Source organism: Lycium barbarum, chromosome 4 (genome assembly GCF_019175385.1).
Source record: "Lycium barbarum isolate Lr01 chromosome 4, ASM1917538v2, whole genome shotgun sequence".
NCBI classification, from domain to species: Eukaryota; Viridiplantae; Streptophyta; class Magnoliopsida; order Solanales; family Solanaceae; genus Lycium; species Lycium barbarum.
In genome coordinates this window covers 108,562,023-108,569,109 of record NC_083340.1, presented here as the reverse complement: position 1 = coordinate 108,569,109, position 7,087 = coordinate 108,562,023, and positions in this window count along the sequence as shown.

The following is a 7,087-nucleotide window of genomic DNA, read 5'->3' as shown; positions in this document are numbered from 1 at the left end:
AAGAATTCTCAATAACTCTCTTATTGTGGAGAGATAAGTGTGGAGGGCTGTAGAGAAGGGTGGAGATAAGAAATGGTGAGAAATTTTGTGATTTAGATGACTTAAAGGGATATATATTTTTATATAGCATCCCAATTCGGGTTGGGCTAGTGGGCCGAATTTAATGGACCTTTTAAGAAGTTTGTAGAATTTCCGAGTAGATTCACGGCTTCTGGCAGTCCGTTTTAAAATGCCCATAACTCCCTACTCCGATGTTGTATTGACGAACGGTTTGTTGTGTTGGAAACTAGACTCGACGAACTTCATTTTAGGCTCTTCAAACACCTCAAAACTCCTGATATACTCAGAGATATACCCTCCAAAGTTGACCCAAAATTCTGCCCAAAATTCTGCCAACTTTTTCCAAATTTCGACAAATTTATTTTCTACGATTTACTTGGTCCCGGAATCTTCCAAAACTCTCTATACATAATATTTATCATTAAGCACACTTGATAATAGTCATGTCCTTTGGTTCTAAGGTTGTCCTTCCCGGTTATGACTTACGAGATCGTAATTCATCCTTTACTTCATTGTTACGTACTTCCCATGGCTTGTACCTTCCAAAACTTCATGGGATATCTACGATACTCCATTAATACGGTGAAGTACGTGGCATGCTCATGCTCTGAAAGTGCGAGGTGTAACAACAGCATTGGAGGAATCCACTTCTTGATACCTCATATATGCGAATTTTATTCATGCTAATTATTGATGTGTGGTTGCACAAGGTGTTTATCCCTCCTTGGAGTGAGAGTGCGATTATTTCCTTTTATGCTAACCCTCATGCTTTGAGGACCATGTTTTCGTATGTCTTCCCTTGGGTTTTGCTAGGTTCAGATTCGAGGATGAATCCTTTTGAAGAAGGGGAGGATGATACGATCCGGAATGGCTCAAGTGCTCAATTTTATCCAAGGACTTGTGCTAGAAGTGGAGACAAGGACTTTCAGGCTTTAGAAGCCATGTTCATGGATAATGAAGCTATGGAAGCACTTAAAGAGAGTCATTGGAGAGCCTTCAAGCTATGGAAGATAGCATGGAGAAATAAGTCAAGAGACCAAGAGCCCAAGGCCCCAGGCTTGCCTCTTAAAGTGGCTACAATTGCAAGCTTGGGTGGTTAAAGGCCTGAAGGTGGCTATTTATGCAAAAGGACTAATTTTCGAAAATAAGCCATTATCCAAGAAGACCAAACAAAACTCTTACTTCATTAAGGGTATTTTTGTAATAAGCTAGTTAGTCTTCTTTAGCATAGTAGTATAAATACTATACTTAGTTATTTCATTACTTAGTTTTGAATGATGTTGAGATGAATACTCTAAATGAGTGATAGTTTGTTTGGTAGAATTAGTGTTTAGAGATAGTTGATTATGGTGGAATTCATTGTTGGCTATTGAGCCTTTTTTTTCATTGATTTCATATGAGAGTTGTTCAATTGTGGATTCATTTGATTGACTCTTAATTGAATTCAAATAGTATAGGTTCGTTAGTGGGAATCGATTAGGAGGATTTGGATTTCATATATCCAAATTTGCCTACAATTCCTTTTCTAATTGGATCTTGCTTCTGTCCCTCTATTCCCATCCCAATTTCTTCACTTTCCATCTTTGATTTCTACTCTATCTTTTGTTTCCGCGTATTTATTGTTGGATTCCGTGTCTTCCACAAGCCGGATTGTTATCATGAAATGTGGTTTTAAAGCTTGACGTGATTAAGGCCTGTGACAGAGTCTCCTAATCTTTTTCTTTGCCTTCTTTTGAGAAAATCGAGTCTCGCTGGTGGGTTGACATCATTTTGAGATTCATCTCTAACAATTGGTATTCCCTAATTATTTACGGGAGTGTACATGATTTTTTTAAAATTATTCTGCTGCCTAAGGCAAGGGGATCCTCTTTCGTTCTCTCTATTTATGCTATATGTTGAACTCCTTTCTCAATTACTTAATGACCCCACAAAAAATGGTAGATATAAAGGCTTCTACATGAAAAATAATAGTTCTCAAATTAATTATTTGTCCTTTGCTGATGATATTGTTTTATTTCATAGTGACTGCTAAGTTTCTTCTGAACTTGTTCTATCTACTTTAGCTAAATATGAAGGTATTTCTGATCGACTGATTAATAGGGTCAGATGTAATTTTCTCTTGCCTCTAAAGCACCTCATAAATCCATTATCAGAACTAAAAGGATTATTGGGATGAAGCATGAATAATTTTTCATCAAAATATCTTGGTTGTCCCTTCATATGGGAGAAAAAAAAATCTTCTCTAACATGATTTACAAAGTCATTAAAAGGATCAGAGTCTGGCATTTTAAATTCCTTGACTCTTGAAAAAGAGTAGTGCTCATTAGACATGCTCTTCTTTCTCTAAATATGTATATTTTTGTTGTAGTCTATCCCCCCACAGGGATAATGATACCATTAAAATTTACTTTGCTAGATTTTTATAATTCAGTCAAGAGAGCAATGGCAAATATCATTGAGTTAACCTAAAATTTTCCTTCCATATAAGGAAGGAAAAACCAAATTCAGAAGAATATAAGATATTTGCAAGGCTTTTACGGACAAGCAATGATGGATCCTTAGATCTTCAAATTCTTTTAGGTTAATTTTGTTAAATCTAAATATTGTACTGATCTCACCCATTGTTTAAACAGTGGAATGTGGGTCAATCTCATAGTTGGAAAGAATTGTGTAAGATCGAATATGAGATTGAACAAAACTTTCTTTGAAAAATTGGCAAAGATGATATTAACTTTTGATATGATAACTTGATCAATTTTGATCCTCTTTGTAGCAGTATTCATGATAATGCCATACATGATAACACTAAGTTGAATGAGACCTATATTAATGGCCAATGGATTTGGTCTAATCTGCTTATTCATCCTCCTAAGGCGGTTAAAGAAATATGATTTTTCTCGTCTCGCATCACTGTTAATCAAGAGAAGGAGGATATCCCAGTTTGGACAAATTCCTCAAATGGAAACTTCTCAATTTCATCTGTCTGGGACTATTTTACAGAAGGAAATATATTTCTCCCTTTGATTTCAAAACATGGCATAAAGATGTTCCATTTAAAATGTCCTATTTAACTTGGAGAGCTATCAATAATAAAGTATCTACTGATATTTGGGCACCATTTGGTCTCAAAATTTAGCGCCTGCTCATCTCCCATAATGAACCTTGGCATTGAAACTTGGGATCACTAGTTCTACAGTGGTCAATTCGCTCAGACCATTTGAGTCTGCTCGCTGACAACTCAGGTATACCGTACGAAAATATTTTATTATGAGAACTCTTTTTGCTAACTTTTAGAATCATAAAAAAAAAAAATCATCGACTCTTGTATATGTAAGATCATGATTCTTCTCATAATATGGGAATTATGGAGATTGAGATGTAGCAACAAATATGACTTGGAGCATCCTTCAGTTTTTAAATTCAAATATCGACTCTCATTTCATATCTTGCAGGTTATTAAATCAAACTTAAAAAAGATTTTTTTGGCAACTACTGGGAGGACATTTGTAAGTTATTTGATTTATCCTTCCAAGACAAATTTCTCTTGCGATTAAATGGATGAAACCGCCACTTTTTTGTTGTAAAAATCAACAATGATGAAAGTTGCATCAATGAAAATTTTGTTGGGGGAGGAGTGGTAAGAGATAAACAAGGGGAAGCCTTGATGGCATATGCCATGACATTAGGACAGGAAACTAGCAATTCGACTAAAGCTTCTGCTCTCCTCTTTAGCCTAAAATAGTGCATCTAACAGGATCATGAACTAATAATTGAAAATTCTGACTCCTTCTTACTTGTTAACTGCATTTTAGGGAGATGTTCCAGTATCTTGAAGAATGAAACACGCAGTACAAGGAATCAATCAATTGGTAGATGGAAAGGACTGAGGCAATCAAGTCACAGACAAAAGGGCTACTTTGAAACGTAATTTGAAAACATTACTCATCTGTACTCATTTAGACATAATGGCAAGACAAGTCAAATGACTGCTTACTGTTGATGGATAGCAAATTATCTCATTCCGAGTCAAGAAGAGAAGATGAAATGCTCTCACATATATGAGCATCCATGATCTTTTTAGCGTCGTTACCATTTGATAGATTTTTTATCCTTTTGGTTTTCAATATGTTTTAAATGTGGTGTTGTACTTCGTATGAGTTTGTGTTGACAATCTCTCAAATTTGCAAAGAAGGTTATGATATACCCTCTATTTCTATAAATTATATCCTTGATTAACAATGGTAACAAAATCGTTACTTGAAATTTTAAAAAAAGGATTACAAATGTATATGAAAAAGTTATATGTCACGATCCAAATTTCACTAGCTATGAAGGCACCTACTCCACTCGACAGAAGAACCATCAACAACCGATTACCCAATTCATTTAAGTTAAATAAGGGGAAAGTAAAGTAATAATGTAGTAATATCCAAATATCAAGTTTTTTTTTTAAAAAAAAACAAAGCACGGAAATACAAAATACCATCCAAGAGTCGTGTCATGTGTGCAAGAGTCACTAAGTGTATAAATTCAAGTCTTGGATATCCAATACACTATCTGGAATAAGTAAAAAAAAAAAAGGAATACATAAAAGGATAGATGGAGAATGGCATTGTGATCAACCAAGCAGCTCATCACGATCTGCAAAAATCAGATGCCTCAAACTCAGACAGCTCTGTGGGACCCACTCGTACTCAAAACTGAATCTTTACCACAAAAAGTACAACAAGTTTAGTATGAGTATGAAAATCACATGTACTCAGTACATCTAATAGACCGACAACGATGAAGTAATGACGAAGTTATTAAGTGTAACGACCCGTTTGATCGTTATAGTGCTTTTGACGCATTTACCCTCGTTGATCCTTTTTCGATCCCTAGTAGTGTAACTTTGACCCGCGGGGATAGTGGCACAGTTCCCAAGTTAGTTTGGCAAGTATTATGATAACTTATGTGAAATAGAGCCTTAAAATGAAAAACGTTTGATCAATAGTTGACTTTTGGATAAACGGACCTTTTTTGCAAATTCGTCAATTCCAAGACTTCCAGATGGTCGATTATGACTTAGTGGGATGTTAGGTTCAGTTCGGTTCCCAAGGCAATTGGAAGCATTTCGGGTTATTGGTTGGAAAGTTAGTATTTGACCATTGGGTGTTGACCCGGTCAAATAGATCTCCGTTGGAAATTCTGAGACCGCGAGTGAGTCTGTAGCATGCTTTTATGTGTGAATGCATGTCCAGTTTGTATTTGTGAGGTCTCAGGTGATTGTCAGATTTCAGGATTAAGATTGAGAAAAACCAAGGAAATTCTGGTGCCTGGTGTCCGCCGTAGCAGCACCAGATGTGCCGTAGCGGACTCGCCACATCGAGGGCCTGGTCCGCTATGGCGAGAGGGAGGGATATGTGGTGATTCGCCACAACAGTTGGTAGTTCGCTGTGGCGGACTCGTGATGGCGAATGGATAACCGCTGGTGTGGGCCTACTGTAGCGAACTCGTGACCGCTGCAGCAGATGACGGGACCAGAATCCTATTTAATGCTTAAGTTAAAACCCTTCATTTATTATTCCTAAGCACTTTTGAGGTGATTTGAAAGAGTTCTTGGCTGATTCTGTTGTGGACTTTGAGTACTTGGACGCTCTCCGAAAAGGCAAGGCGAAGGTTTGATTGTTCATGGCTCCCGCTCAGCTACTAAATGGGTTATGGCTTACCTTTCAGTTAGACTTCAGTTAGCGAAGCATATGTATAAGTTAGTTATTGACGAAGAAAGCATGTTAATCCTTTGAGTATGAAGTTGGAGAGATATTCTTAGGTCGGTATTGTTGATTGATTATGTCGGCTCGTCGCTATGATTCTTGAAATTGGGTCCGTCACTCTATAGGCTACGTGTGATATTCTTGTGACTGATATGCTCGCCCCTCTCCCTCTTGTTATTCCATAGTCATATGAAAGAGGAATGTTGTTATTGAGAATTGAAATGTTGATCTGTACAATATAATATAGATTTGAGGACTTGTGTGATTGATATGTCTAATTAGGGCTGAGGAAGTGTACTGCATGCATTCCATATTTCATATGTGGTCGCTGCCTCTCGTTGTGTATTGTCTTGTTGTTGTGTGTGTGATATTGGACTCATTATTTAGTTGCCATATCGTGATTGTGAAACTGTATGTCTCACTTATTGGGGATTGTCTTGCAAAGAAGAAGGATTGACTTATTCGTGATATTGTGATATGTGTCCCTGTGTGGCACGATTGGTATTGATAGATTCTCATTGGCATTGATATTATTCATGCATTCATACTCATATATTGGACGGGGTTGCATGTTCTGCAACATATATTGATAATTCCAAGTGCATTCGTGTTTTGATGATTGTCAAACTGTTTTAGAACCAGATAGAGACCTGGTCTGTAACACGCTCTTTGTGCACCTTGCACTGTCGGCAAAGACAGCTATAAAACCGAGCCACTTTATTCACACAAGTACAACAGTGAGCTGGCCCATGCTTTAGGTCAAAATTAAAGAATGGTCTCTTTTCACCCCACATGCTCCCACTATATATATAACATGATGACAACATATTGAGTAGACTTGAAAACCTAATCAAAATCGAGTAAATATTTTCCGTCATAAGTTCTCAAGTTTTCTCAAGAACAAGTCACTTGCAAAACTGAAAAACCCGATCCAGACACAGATTTAGTTTAGACTTCTTTATGTTGTTGTAAGTCTTTGTTCGTTTGTTCTTAAATTGTAAACCTACTCTTCTGTGTTTAAATTGTAAACCTACTCTTCTGTGTTTAAATTGTAAACCTACTCTTCTGTGTTAAGAAGTTGTTTATAGGTGTTTTGAAAAGTCTCAAAGTGTACTTATTGGAAGTGTGTTTCCGCAAGATTTTGAGTGGTACACTAGGCTAGAGTAAGTCTAGGTGTATTAGTAGTCCTTCGCTAGAGTTAGTCAAGTGAAGGTGCTTGCAATCGGAGCATTGCAAGTGCAGAGGGACTACGAGAGTTAGTTCCTAGGTTGCGA